The following is a 14,103-nucleotide window of genomic DNA, read 5'->3' as shown; positions in this document are numbered from 1 at the left end:
CAACTAAAACTTGACTAAATAAAAATTAGATGAGGTTGATTAAATGTGATAAAAACTAATAAGCGCGATTGAAACTGGACTAAAACTGAGACAAAATTTTAAAATGTCTGATAAAATTAACACTAGCCACGACGGTGCTTACAGTTGTTCAAACAATATAAAACTTTATACACAACTAAACATTAGTCAAATACAGGATTTGCAAAGAAATCTGGAGAAAGGCTGCGTTCTTTCCAACAGACTTTATCTGTGGAAACATGCAGGATTGGATCTGACCCTTCGGAAACATTACAGAGAAAATTATATATTTTTATTTTTTATTTTTGCATTATTAAGTGATGTTTGTAGTATGCATTGTTGTTCTGGGCAGAAAGAAGTGACATAATGACATACCCTATTGACATATTACAAATATATAGAGGACTAAGAGGGGAAAAAGAGGTAGATGGAAAAACATGCTCTTTCAGGTACATATATGTCAGTGAGATTGCTGTTATATTACCAATCTCCTCTATCAACATATACTGATTTTATTTGTCTTTGCTTGACTTAGCAGCATCCAGCGACTGGACAAGTTGCCGTCATCGCCGGCTTCTGTTGCTGAGAAGCAGCAATTCATCACAGAGGTCGTTCTGCTACTGAAGATATGCACCAACATTAATATTTAGAATCCAGCTGACTGTAAATATGAGCATTTTAAAATATTAACAGTTGTTTTATTATGGCTATTGTTCTTTATGTGTTTTTAGGTTATGATTCTGTGGTTAAAAAAAAAGGCCACATTTCAGGTGTGAAGCAGAATGTGTGCTCCTGGAAAGTGCATCCAAGCATAGTGAAAGGTACAGGACAGTGATTTTGTTGTAGCTATGGTCTCCTTCACACCAATATGTTGCTCAATGTGAGTATTAATCTTTTTATTCATTCATTTTTTGCAGCCCTGCAGATAAGACTCCAGTTGAAGACACAGAAACTGAACAGGTGAGACATTTTTAACCTCCATACCTTGACGGATGCTGCTCACTAAATATTTTAACTGATGCCCAAACTCAATTTTATAGGTAAACTACTTTCAGGTGTTTCATATAGGAAAAAAAAAACACAAGATATGTAGGAATGTCATTTAGGTCACCTGGTGGAGCAGCTGCACCTTGTAAAGGTGCTAATGTGGCCAAGGTTCAAATCCCTTCTAGGACACCTTGTTGTACGTCACCTCTCACACTGACCAACCTACCTCTCTACCTACCTACCTACTGTATATTAAAGGCCACAAAGATATGAAATATGAAATGTTGAAAAATCCATCTTTGTCCATCTTAATTAATATGAAAACTAACTTAAAAATGTGTGCCCTTTCGCAGGAAAGGATTTTACTACGTGACATCATGGCTGCAGCTGATCGGTGCCGAACTTTAAGCTTCAGTGGAAGTTGTGTTTCCACTTGTCTTAATGAGCAAAGATGAACAAAATGAGACACGAAGGCTTTGCAAAGTTGGGATGAGGAACTTGATGAGAGTTCTCCAGCAGATCTCTGAACTTTTATTTTTGAAAGAAAGCAGGACTATGAGATGTTCTGCGTTGAAATCATTGCTAAAAAAACTACAAAGTTTTTGCCAGATGTGAAGATGATTAAGATTGTTCAATGATCATAATAAAACACAGCATCTGGCAAACTGGCCAACTCCAGTGGAGATTATCTACAGACTCTGTCCTTTTTCTTTCTAAAAATGTTATTAAAGACAGCACTCTTTCTACATGCTGTATCATCTGTCTTTTATTTGTCCAGAATTACCATAAAGGAGGCCACAGTCAACAAATCAACTTTTAGTTAAACTGCAACACCTACAAAGACACAAAACATTAAACATTTTAGTTTGTAAAGTACAAGTGTTAAAACTAATAAAAAAAACTAACAGGTTAAGTGTTTTCTTTAAATAAAATGTTTGTTATGAATTAACTACAGGTTACATTTTTTTACTTTAGCTGGGATAATTACAACCACATAGAACAAACTATCAGAAAGGGTTTGGACACCCCAAAACAATGTATTATGACTTCAGCTGTACCAATACATGGACATGCTTGTGGGTGCAGTATCTGTTGCAGCAGCTGTAAGCAAAGGCAGACCTGGTGCCAAGCAGCACTTTTGTGGGGTCGTTGCAGGCAGCGGCAACTGGTTGGCAAACTGTGATGGGCTGGGGGAATAAAAATGTTAATTTTATTCAGCGTAGTACAGAAGAGATTTGAGTAGCTAAAACTACAGCATAGTTTATATGATTGGGAGCAAGAAAACCCAAAACAAAAGAAAAAATTAGAGGACTTATTAAAGGTTAAGTGATTAATTATTACACTAGCAATAATTGGATGATAAAAATATTCTTTATTTAATCTTATCAACACCAGCTTCCACAAACAAAACCAGCTGTATGCTGGCTGTGCAGCTCATGGCAACAATGGCAGCTGATTCAGATTATATTTTATATTATTTTCCATGAAGTTTCCGATTCTTCTTAGATTAAAAGAATGCAATTAATTTGTCAACACTGCGTGTTTATTAACTCACTTTGTCAAATTCTCCAAATACTGTACTTGATCCATTCCGTTTCTTTCAGTAATAACTGTACTCCGAATATGATGTTATATTGGCACAAGTTTGATGTTCGTGAGGTGCGCGTACACGTGACTTGGAAGTCATGGTGCTCTCACGAAAATAAGGCTCCTCAAACTGTTTGAAAGTGACCACTGACATACAGCATGTCACTAGCTAACTAGCATTTAGCCGAGGCTAGCTGAGCTAGCTAGCAGTACTAATTACAATCTCTCTCTCTCTCTCTCTCTCTCTCTCTCCACATCACGCGCCAGTGTCCCACCTCTGACTGTCTCTCTTCCTCCGTTTTTCTGAACCGCTACGGTAACTTCTTCCTGAGGCCATCACGCCGTTTTCCTTTTATCTCCTCACTAACAGGAAAGATGGCGACCTGTCAATCATCCCGATCCTGCACGTGAACTCGTCCTCTGGAAGCTACGTAGAACTGTGTCACCATACTGTACTACAAACAGCTGCTACGTTACTGCGCACGCGCGCGGCACGTATCCAGGACACCACGCTGCCTTTCTGACGTAGCGTTCGGTGAGACATAATAAAGACAAGTTTAGAACGTCTCCTTCTACAAGCAGCTCTGAAAACCTGTTAGAGAGACTCTGGACCTGCTGGATGAAGGAAGCTTTCCTGATTTATGGAGGATTTTTATTTTTCTCAGATTGTAGAAGGAAACTGCAGCTGTTACAAGGTAGGAGGGATTCAACCTCTGAACACATAAAGTTAAAGAAATATATTTCTAATTGTTCATTTAGCAAATGACTTCAAAGTAAACTGAAGTCATTTCACATTTTATGGTTTAATATGACTGAAATGTTTAGAAAAATAGTGCACATGTAGTTACACACATGACAAAAGTGTAACTACATTACAAAACTTTATCATATTTTTCCAGTTTTCCAAACATTTCAGTCACATTATGTCACAAACGTGAAATGAGTTCAGTTTTCTGAGATGTCATTTGCTAAATGTAAACTTTCTGCCAGCTTCAAATAGTTTAGATTAGACAGTAAATATCTGATTATGTGACTTCTGTCATGTATGGTAGTATGGAGGCTGACCGGTGTGTGTGTGATGCGCCTGCGCATTGGAGGGGGAGTTATTACGGGAGACCAGGAAGTGGGAAACGACGTACTGTTGTTGTTGTAATGAGTGTGTTCCAGCTGCACGGAGAAGCAGCCAACAATAAATGAGCAAAGTGCTCGCAGTTATTCCTCCACTATTTGACTTATTTACATGGTGTCAGAAGTAAAATAAGGCAAGGATGGCAAAGTTCAACCCGCCGACCAACTTTCCCTTCGACAAGCCGGGAGAATGGCCAGACTGGAAGCAACGTTTTCTGAGATTCCGAACCGCAACGAAGTTGGACAAAGAGGATGGCGGTGTGCAAGTTAGCAGCCTGATATATGCCATGGGCAGTGAAGCGGAGAACATTTTCCGTTCGTTTGTGTTCGCAGAAGCTGCGCATGGGGATGACTTCACAAGAGTGCTAACGCAGTTTGACGACTACTTTGTGCCCCGACGGAATGTTATACATGAACGCGCGTGCTTCCATCAGCGGGTGCAGAGAGCGGGAGAGAAAGCTGAAACCTTCATAAGGGCTTTCTATGAACTTGCTGAACATTGTGAATTCGGCGCGAGCCGAGATGAGAATATTCGCGACCGGATAGTCGTCGGAATCCTCGACAAAGACGTGTCTCGTAAGCTGCAGCTGACAAAAGACTTAACGCTCGCGCTGACCATTGAGACGGTCAGGCAGTCAGAGGAGGTCACTACACAAGTCAGCATGCAAGGTGAGGCAGCAGGAGTTATACACGAGGTCACCCACAACCACACCAAGAACAAAGGTCGCCATTTTAAACCAAAAGGGGGAAATAAAGGACAATGTTGACAGTGTGGAAAGGCGCGGCATAATAAAGAAGAGAACTGCCCAGCCAAAAAGTCCAAATGCAACACATGCAACAAAGTAGGGCACTGGAGTAAGGTGTGTCGAAACAGGAAAGCAGTGAGTGAGGTCAGAGAGCAAAATGAACAGCCGCAGCTGAACCAGGTGGTGTCAGATGGATACTTCATGGGGGCCGTGAGTAAACCGGGTGGGTCACCAGAACAGTGGGCCGTCAAGTTGATGATGGATTTCACACCAGTTGACTTCAAAATCGACACCGGTGCCGACGTGAGCATCATTCGAGAGGAAACCTACCATTCACTCATTCCAAAAAACCCATTGGAGCCTGCGGACATGCAACTGGACAGCCCAGGCGGCGAGCTGCAGTGCATTGGAAAGTTCCAGAGCACTGTGACCTACAAAGGTCAGACCTACCCACTCACTGTATATGTCATCCGGGGGCCTACAGTAAATAACCTGCTCAGCAGGCAAATGTCAATAAAAATGAATCTAGTGAGAAGAGTGGGAGAATTAGTGGCTAATAAAGAACACAGCAGACATGTGGAAGCATATGGGGAGCATGGGACATTAAAGACTGAACCGGTGAAAATACAGCTGAGAGAGGAGGCTCAGCCATACGCAGTGCACACAGCGCGACGTGTAGCCCTCCCAATGTTACCGAAGGTACCGAGCTTTTGAGGATGGAAAAAAATGGCATAATCGAGCGGGTGACTCAGCCAACAGATTGGTGCGCACCCATGGTGCCTGTCATGAAGAGCACAGGCAAAGCCCGCATCTGTGTGGACCTCAAGAGGCTTAATGAGGCCGTTAGAAGAGAACAGTACATTCTACCCACTACTGACGAGATCACAGCAAAGCTGAGCGGGGCAACTGTCTTCTCCTCACTGGATGCAGCCAGTGGTTTCTTCCAGATCCCATTGCACCCAGACAGCTGTAGACTCACCACGTTCATCACACCGTTTGGCAGGTTTAACTTTAAGCGACTGCCGTTCGGGATCACAAGTGCACCGGAAATTTTCCAGAGGAAAATGATGGAGACTCTCGACGGGCTGGAGGGCGTCGAGATCTTCATGGATGACATTCTTGTCTACGGAGCCACAGAGGCGGAGCATGACAGTCGCCTGGAGAAGGTGATGCAGCGCATAGAGACGGTGGGCCTGAAGCTGAATCCTGAGAAGTGTCTCATTAAGCAGAACCAGCTGCGGTTTCTTGGACACATCATTGACCGGTCCGGTATCCGACCTGACCCGGAGAAGGTGGATGCTATCCGGCAGCTCTCAGCGCCAACGGATGTGCAAGAGTTGAGGAGGGTGCTGGGAATGGTGAACTACCTTGGCAGGTACGTTCCAGGCCTTTCGACAATAGGAGCACCGCTGTATGAGCTTCTAAAACACAAGAATGCATGGATGTGGAGCCATGCCCAGCAAACAGCTTTTGAACAGATCAAAGAGCTGCTGTCCACAGCACCAGTACTCGCTTTCTATGACGTGAGCAAGCCCACTGCGGTGTCCGCCGATGCCAGCAGTTACGGGTTAGGGGGTGTGCTACTCCAACTTAACGGTGAGCTGTGGAAACCTGTGGCGTATTGTTCGCGCCGCCTCACCGATGCAGAATCACACTACGCCCAGATAGAAAAGGAGGCCCTGGCGGGCGTGTGGGCATGTGAGAAGTTCGAGCGGTACCTTAGTGGACTCGGCCAGTTTAAGCTGATAACTGACCATAAACCCCTCGTGCCTCTCATAAACAAACGCAGCCTGGACAATGTGCCTCTCAGATGCCAGCGACTCCTCATGAGGCTCATGAGATTTAATGCGGTGGCAGAGTATGCGCCTGGAAAGACTCTGGTTGTTGCTGATACTCTGTCCCGCAGCCCGCTGGCCAACACGGATGCTAACACAGAAATGCAAAGAGAGGTGGCATGCTATGTGGCTAGTGTTGTGGGGGGAATCCCTGCATCTGCAAGCAAGATGGATGAGATCAGAGCTGCAACAGCAGCCGATGCAGAGCTGCTGTCAGTCATGAGGCTCATAAAAGGGGGATGGCCCGAGCACCTAGCCGCTGTGCCTATTGAGGCAAGAGGATACATTCCTCTGAAAAGTGAACTGTCAGTATACGATGGACTGATACTCAGGGGGAAGAGGATTGTCGTGCCGCGGCAATTAAGAAAAGAGATCCTGCAGAAAATCCACCAAGGCCACCAGGGCCTAGTAAAGTGTAGAGAGAGGGCGGGGTCATCAGTGTGGTGGCCGGGTCTCACAGCAGAGCTAAGCAAGTTAGTGGGGTCATGTCAAGTGTGCTGTGAACTGAAGAGAGCACAGCAGAAGGAACCCCTCCTGTCAACACCACTCCCAAACCGACCCTGGCAGAAAATAGCTATGGACCTCTGTGAGTACATGCACAATAATTACCTAGTGATATCAGACTACTACTCCAGGTTTATTGAGATCTGCCACTTGTCCTCAACAACGAGTGCACAAGTTATACAAAGGCTTAAGGAAGTGTTCGCGAGACATGGGATACCTGAGGAGGTGGTGAGCGACAACGGACCCCAGTTCTCCAGTGTGGAGTTCAAGGAGCTGTCGAGACAGCTGGACTTCAAACATCACACGTCCAGCCCTCATCACCCACAAGGTAATGGGCACGCAGAGAGGGCCGTACAGACGGCTAAGAAAATTCTCAAGCAAGACGACCCGGTGCTGGCTCTTTTGACCTACAGGGCCACTCCATGCTCATCCACTGGGTACAGCCCGGCTGAGCTTTTGATGGGGCGGAGAATCAGAACTACTCTCCCCACCATCGACAAAAACCTTAACCCAAAATGGCCCAGCAAGGCCGCTGTGCAGGAGAGAGATAAGAAAGAAAAGGCTAAGCAGGCCTATTACTTCAACCGCCGTCATGGGGCCAGGACCCTGCCTGCCCTGCATCCAGGTGATGTAATACTCTCCAAGTTGGACCATGAGAAGACTTGGACTCTACCTGCAGTGATCACTGGTGAGAGCACCACCCCAAGATCTTTTATCATTAAGACGCCGCAGGGGGCAGAGCTGCGGCGGAACCGTCGTCACATCCAACCAGGGCCGGCAGCCCAGCGACCTATCCCAGCAGCGCCTAATGAGTACACGGGGACAGAAACACATTCTGACGGGACCATCATGTTAGAGACTGTTCCTGCTAGTCAGAGCGCAGCTACAGCCACACCTACAACCCCTCTGTCTGGCCAAACTGTGACCCGTTCCGGGCGGCTGAGTAAGCCAGCCGAGAGACTGAATCTGTAGATTCACCAGATGAGATGGACTGTAAATGGTTGCACACATATATAAGGAAAAGTGTTGTACCAAAGGTTAAGATAATCCTTGTTTGTGTAATCAGATGTTTACACACTAATGCAGGAGAAACTTTTAAAGCGCTGTTTCATGGCGGAACTGTAGCAACCCCTACAGGTATAGTGTTTGGTTTGACGCTGGTTTTGGTAGAGGTTGAAATGTTAGATGCCTCAAGTTTAAGTTTATGTGTAAGCTCAGGCTACAATAACTTTTGTTTAAGGTTCTTATGGTGTTATGGGAATAACATGCTAAAAGGGGGAGATGTCATGTATGGTAGTATGGAGGCTGACCGGTGTGTGTGTGATGCGCCTGCGCATTGGAGGGGGAGTTATTACGGGAGACCAGGAAGTGGGAAACGACGTACTGTTGTTGTTGTAATGAGTGTGTTCCAGCTGCACGGAGAAGCAGCCAACAATAAATGAGCAAAGTGCTCGCAGTTATTCCTCCACTATTTGACTTATTTACAACTTCTAGAAAACTGACCTCATGTCCATCTTTCAAACTTGTGCAGCTGCATTTAATGGTAACCAGTTTGTATGTGTTTGGTCATTTCTATCACAGTTTCAGCCGTCAATAACATGGTCTGTGGGTTTAGTTGAGTTCTAGTTTGGACTCTTTTGGTTTCTTGATCAGACGTTTTGTTTTGTTGTTTAGTTTGATGAAGGTTTTTTCTTGTTTCAGTGTTTCGGTGCCAGGAAATTGTTATCTGATGTAAATATAGAAAGTTAATACCTGCTGCTTATTTCATGGCAGCTGTACATGAATGTGTTAAAGTTGACACATAAAAAGCAGGAAATGGTGTAAGTGACTTTACTGACTGAATATTCTCTGATATTCTGACAGAATTCTGGTCAAAAGGTTTTTAGTTTAGATTAAGATGCATAATCGGCCAAATATTTAATAGATTATAAATCATAATCATTGTGATTGAATGTTGTCATATTTAGGATCAGGTCAGAAGTCAGAAAATATGTTTGTGATGTTATAGCTGATCTAAAATAACTAGATGTCATTTATATCCATAATGTTTGATTATTATTGTAAGAGGACAGAATAAAGCTCAAACATGTCAGAGTAACGTTTCTGTAACTAATATTTATCATTTATGTGTCCTAAACTTTCCTTTTCTTCTGCTTTCTGTCATGTACAGTTTATATTTCTAAAGTCATTTTCAAACATGTTTTCCTCCCGATTCTAAATAAAAACTTGTGACATTGTGTGAAATGTAAATAGAAACAGGATGCAATGATTTGTAGATCATCTTGCTGTGCAGTTTATCTAAAGCAGGTTTATTTTCAGAGCTTGTGATGAATCAAATGTCATCACCTTGGATGGAAACAGAAGTTATGCAGCAGAGATGGTCCACAGCAGTTTAAGGCTCATCAAGAGATGAAAAGGGACTTTATGACAACGCTTTTTCTCTCAAAGTTTGTACATTCCAGAGATATTTATATAAAACCTTCACAAAATGAACTTTTTTCTCTTTCCTGTGTCACCATAAGCATTGCAGATGTCATGGAAAGCCTGAATGAAAGAGAGGATAAAACCAACATCTTCAACATTTGTGTTACGAGGGATCAAATACTAGAAAGGAGCATGAAACAATGGCAGCGTCAGAAAAAACCTTCTCCCCTTCATCCCCTCAGAGTTTCTTTTACTGGAGATAATCTGAGGAAGGAACTTTTAACTGGGATGTTTTTTCTTCTTAATAGCAGAACTTATGTTTTGTTATGTCATTAGTAGCTTGTTAACCTTTATCTTGTATGTAAGCATCTTATTATTTCCTGTTTATTAATTCTAATCTATAATTTCCCACATTTTAAACATTCCTGGTTAATGTTGGCTAAGAATTTCCTAAATGGTTGCGTTCATATTTACTAAGATCATTTGATCAAAAGTAGGATAATTTGTTCTGAATTATCTTAAATAAAACATTTTCCATTTATTTTACTTTCAGTAGAAATCAAATGTCAGATTTTTGTGTAATTAATTATTTTTATGAGCTTGCAGGACAGTTGGAGAGGTATTTGCTGTGGTGTTATTTAATTTGGTACAAAAGTTGTGTTCAGTGTCTGAGTACAGTCCCCAATATATTTTGAAAGTGTATCATACAGGATCTTTACTAACAATGTATTTTTCCAGAATGTAGATAGGACCAGACCTTTGAAGAAAAGAGGCAGAATAATCCTCTAAGGTCTGCTGAGACAAAGACAGTCTACCCTTTGTTCTCTAGACAGGAAATAGATGGTGTTTTTATGTTGATCCAACAACTGGATTTATTGTCTGAGTTCAGTCCTCAGACAGTGAATCACATGTGGCGTGTTGTGAGGTTGTGGATCTCTCAAATGACATGGATGAGCAGGCAAGGAAGACTTTATCCTTAGTTAGGAGGATAATTTCTAACCTGGTTTGTTGTCCTGTGAGTGATGTGCTTGTTTGCTCTGTTTCAGACTGAAGATCTACAGGAATTACCAGATAATGGACCTGCCTTGGACATTTTCCTGGAAAAACCCTCAGATGACTCCTAGAAGTGACTTGTCCATGACAGTAAGTCTTTTTCAGAAGTGCAATTCTAGTTAAACACACAAGCTCCCAAACAGAAAATAATAACTAATATTTATATTGTTAATAATAATGTTTGACAGTAACACCTTTAATTATAATAAAGAAGCAAATAACAAAATTAAATCTAAAATTTTAAAGAGAGATAAAATTAGTTTGTAGTAAAATTTTGGACCTGTAAAAAGTAGAGACACATTTTTATGGAAACAAAATCAGAGTTTTCTAATAAATTCTTCACTATGCAAAGATTAGTGACAGAGCCATAGGGTGAACCAAAATGAACAATGTTGAGCTTCAGGGGCCATAAAGACTGTAGGAAATTTGTTTGAGTGATCAACTGTCAATCTTATAAGTATTTTTCTAAAGCATGAATATTTTTACTGGAAACATAGTTTTTTCCAACAATACAATAAAATTCAAGTTCAAATCTATCACGCCTACAGAAAAGGGGTTGTCCAATGGCAATCCCTTAACATGGGCCCTAGGAGGGGTTTGAATAAATTTCACAACTTTGCTCTGACTTTAATTATTCCAAAGTCCACCTTCGCGCCCCTGGTACTCCAAAAAGAACTTTGAAAAAATACTGAACCATCATGTCATCCTGCAAAGTGATTTTTTTAAACTGATGTTTCAAGCTCCAGTAAATGACAGGAAGATGTTTGAATGATGAATGAGACTTCTTTGGAATGGGCTGGGCTTTTGGGTGACAAAACTCACACTTTATATGGGAAAGTTTTACCCTCACCACAGCGCAGTTGAGTGAGATTTCGATATTTGCAGCACTAATACTACACAATACCCGGACTTCACCCTCAGCACAGTGCAGCCAGGTGAGATTTGGGTATCTGGAGCAAGAATGCTGCCTCATAACCAGACTTTGTCCTCTAGCCCTCCCTGGCTTCCAGTGTTAAGGGATTGTCACTGGACAACCTTGCGGTGGACAAATGGACAGAGCTGATACTGATGGCAATCAACTGGTTGGCGACCACTGCCTTAAGCTGGATTTATACTCGTCTGGTGTCTACGTAAGATTACATCTGCGTAACCATCTGCTAGCAGGGTGTACGTTAGGTGTACAAGAGGTGCTCATCAAGCCTCCACAGACACACTCGGTGTTTGTGGCGATGACGCCGTAACCGCCCTCACGCAGAAGCCTCGCAAGTGTAAAGAGTGTAATCTTTTACAATGAAACTCTGGCAGCTTCCAACTCAGCAGTTACTATGAGCTTGTTCCAAATTGTATAGTTTACCTTTGGTAGTGGATGTGAAGCTTTTGGGCCTACAGAGCATTCCTTGTTAGTATAGTGACCAGTATCTCCACCTCTCGTGCAGAAGACCAGTTTGATTCCCTGACGGGGAGCTTTTGTTGTTTATTTGAGCCATAGTCTCTTACCACTGAACCCTTTTTCAGACACACAAACACACACAACACTGGGCAATGTCTTCACAGTGTGTTGAGAATAACTGTAGTTTGCCAAACAACTTTTATGGTTTAGATGCCTTTTCAGAATCAAAATGCTCTATACTGGAAACTGGATACACCTCATACAAATCAGGACACGGTGAAGACTCATTTTTTTGTCCTGTTTATGGTTGTTGATGGGATGTAACTCGATAATGGATGGTAGTGATAAAATGCTGCAAAACTATTAATGTTTAGCAAGGTTTTTGGAACATCTTCAGTGTGTGGGAGTAGCAATGTAAGATGCCCTCAGCTCACCTAGTTTTTGCTGGTTATTTAGTGTGGTTGTGACTGCATCAAATCATAATCTGGTGCACCTGTAAAGACAGTCACATTGCTGTAGATATCCTCCAATGAAGAAATAAGTTTAAGGTACCTGACCAATTTTTTTACATGGCGAGTTGGAATAGCCTATTTTAAAATCATGTGCTTTCCTGCACTGTGCCATGACATTTTCATGTTGTGCTGATAAACATGTGAAACTGGTAGATGATTAACCTAGTAGAAGTAGTCTGTCAGGGTGTGATTTGAACCCACAGATCCTTTAAAAGACCAGAATTCCCTGTTTTATGAAAGGAAACAACCCATGAGTTTGGCGTATTAGACCGTTCAGCCTGAGTAGAATCTGACATGCAACTTGGAAATTCCTGGTGTTGAAAAACTTGTAAATCCTGACAAGGACTAAAGCGTAAAACATGACTGCAATAAAAATACAGTTGTCACAGAAGGTCATGAAGATGTATTAAATGGCTGTTGGAAAAGCTTTTGTCACTTGATTCTTTCCATGAGATTTTGTTGCCCCTGGATCTGAAACGTTCACACTTCATTAGCGCCTGATTTTCTGCTCTGTTGTTTCACAAAATGCACAAAAAGTCTTTTATATATAAAGTTTTCCTGTCCTTTGACTCATATAAAAAAGGTTTCTAGGACCTCCTTCTTCCACCTACTTTATATTCCCAAGATGAGGAGCATCCTGTCTAAGAGTGATGCAGAAAAACTAGTCCTTGGATTACAGATTCCCCATTATTGTTCTGTCCCAGAAATGCTCTGAAAAGTCTCCATCTGATATAAAAGTTTGGCTTCAGGAAGCACAGCTTTCAGTTATCGGACCCTCTCTGTGGAACCGGCTCCCAGTTTAACTTCAGGTATCAGACCCCCTCTCCACCTTCAGATTATCTTCTAACTTTCCTTCCTTCCTGATAAACCTTATAGCAGGTCTGGTTTTGTGACCCTGATCCATCCCTCTAGTCCTGCTGCTCTATGCAGAGGCTGCTGGGGGACATCCCATGATGCACTGGGCTCCTCTCTGCTCTCTTTACTCTCCATGTAGAAACATCGGACATTGACAAGGATTATACCACTTTTAAAGGTCTGACATGGGCTTTGCTTTAAACTGGTTTTCGTCCTGCTTGTGGGTCTGTTTCCAGTTGTTCTGAGCTTGGTGTTGGGTCAGTTCGGAGGAGAATTGAACTAGTTTTGGACTTGGTCTGAAGCTGGTTTTCAGCTTTGGGTGGTGTAGTTATAGAGAGGTCTTAATTATGTTTTGGAAAAGTTTTGTAAGGATTTAACTGGTTTAAAGCTAATCTGGGTTTGAAATGGATTTTCGGTGGTTTTGTGATATTTTCTTAAACAGGTTTCAGACTGACGACCCTGAATTGGATTAAGACATATAGAAAATGATGAAATGAGACTTCAGACTGGTTTAACGGTGGTTTGTGACTGGATGCTGAACCAGTCTTGCGCGTGGGCTCTACAGCCTTTCAGTTAATGATTAAGACTTCATCTTAATATTTAAGTCCTTATTTTGGCATGTATCTTATTTTTAAGGCTCCTCGGAGACCAAGACTGAGTGTCCCCGCAGCTCTAGTAAGACTCCTGTGTGTGTTTGTGTGTGTGGCCCCTGGGGGTCCATTGAAAGCATTTCACAGCTTTAAATGTTACTTGAGAAAGACTGGAGGGTGCAAGACTGACAACAGAGCTGCCAGTCAAACTTATTGTCCCGGCAGCACACAGTCTGACAGCTGTCAGTCTTTGCATCTCGCTCTGTGTGTGTGTTCGGTCCTAAGGAGGTAATACTGCCACTTGAAGCCTCACACACACTGCTAAACACAAACAAAAGCACACACAGATTTCATTAGTGTGACAAACAGTTGAAGCAACATTACACACTGGCAGCTAAATCAATGGGAGACAAATGATAAGCCCCCTCACAGAGCTCCACGATGGGGCCTACTAAGCCCCCTCGCAGAGCTCCA

The 14,103-nt window shown here is 42.4% G+C and overlaps 1 long non-coding RNA gene across 1 annotated transcript; it reads left to right on the top strand.

The window, feature by feature from the left end:
• The first annotated feature begins 769 nt into the window (after positions 1-769).
• LOC121635639 lies at positions 770-1,751 on the top strand. The gene is made up of 3 exons (XR_006009498.1): positions 770-839; positions 936-978; positions 1,359-1,751. It is a non-coding gene; the product is annotated as an uncharacterized LOC121635639 (long non-coding RNA).
• The last annotated feature ends 12,352 nt before the right edge of the window (positions 1,752-14,103 follow it).

Source organism: Melanotaenia boesemani, chromosome 24, assembly GCF_017639745.1.
Source record: "Melanotaenia boesemani isolate fMelBoe1 chromosome 24, fMelBoe1.pri, whole genome shotgun sequence".
NCBI lineage: Eukaryota > Metazoa > Chordata > Actinopteri > Atheriniformes > Melanotaeniidae > Melanotaenia > Melanotaenia boesemani.
Note: the sequence above shows the minus strand (reverse complement) of the source record. Positions and strands in the feature narration are given on the sequence as shown.